We start from the raw sequence: 1,278 nt of genomic DNA on the forward strand, positions 1-1,278 counted from the left end.
CACTGTATATAGTATGCTTGGGGTGTCAGTACCAGCGCTTGGGGGCCAATAATCCCTGTCTCACACTGTATATAGTATGCTTGGGGTGTCAGTACCAGCGCTTGGGGCCAATAATCCCTGTCTCACACTGTATATAGTATGCTTGGGGTGTCAGTACCAGCGCTTGGGGCCAATAATCCCTGTCTCACACTGTATATAGTATGCTTGGGGTGTCAGTACCAGCGCTTGGGGGCCAATAATCCCTGTCTCACACTGTATATAGTATGCTTGGGGTGTCAGTACCAGCGCTTGGGGGCCAATAATCCCTGTCTCACACTGTATATAGTATGCTTGGGGTGTCAGTACCAGCGCTTGGGGCCAATAATCCCTGTCTCACACTGTATATAGTATGCTTGGGGTGTCAGTACCAGCGCTTGGGGGCCAATAATCCCTGTCTCACACTGTATATAGTATGCTTGGGGTGTCAGTACCAGCGCTTGGGGGCCAATAATCCCTGTCTCACACTGTATATAGTATGCTTGGGGTGTCAGTACCAGCGCTTGGGGGCCAATAATCCCTGTCTCACACTGTATATAGTATGCTTGGGGTGTCAGTACCAGCGCTTGGGGGCCAATAATCCCTGTCTCACACTGTATATAGTATGCTTGGGGTGTCAGTACCAGCGCTTGGGGGCCAATAATCCCTGTCTCACACTGTATATAGTATGCTTGGGGTGTCAGTACCAGCGCTTGGGGCCAATAATCCCTGTCTCACACTGTATATAGTATGCTTGGGGTGTCAGTACCAGCGCTTGGGGGCCAATAATCCCTGTCTCACACTGTATATAGTATGCTTGGGGTGTCAGTACCAGCGCTTGGGGCCAATAATCCCTGTCTCACACTGTATATAGTATGCTTGGGGTGTCAGTACCAGCGCTTGGGGCCAATAATCCCTGTCTCACACTGTATATAGTATGCTTGGGGTGTCAGTACCAGCGCTTGGGGGCCAATAATCCCTGTCTCACACTGTATATAGTATGCTTGGGGTGTCAGTACCAGCGCTTGGGGCCAATAATCCCTGTCTCACACTGTATATAGTATGCTTGGGGTGTCAGGGCCCAGCGCTTGGGGCCATACTGTGCCATGAAATGTTGGGGGCCAATGGAAAGAGAGGGGAAAAGGCAGGGTTACACTATCAGTCTCACAGGGAGAGCAAGAGGCAGAGACTATTTGCCCAGGGAGCTAGGGGCGCTTTTGGACCCTGAGGCACCTCAGGGTCCAAAAGCGCCCCTGGCTGGGT

Source organism: Xenopus tropicalis, chromosome 8 (assembly GCF_000004195.4).
Source record: "Xenopus tropicalis strain Nigerian chromosome 8, UCB_Xtro_10.0, whole genome shotgun sequence".
In the NCBI taxonomy this organism is placed as follows: Eukaryota; Metazoa; Chordata; class Amphibia; order Anura; family Pipidae; genus Xenopus; species Xenopus tropicalis.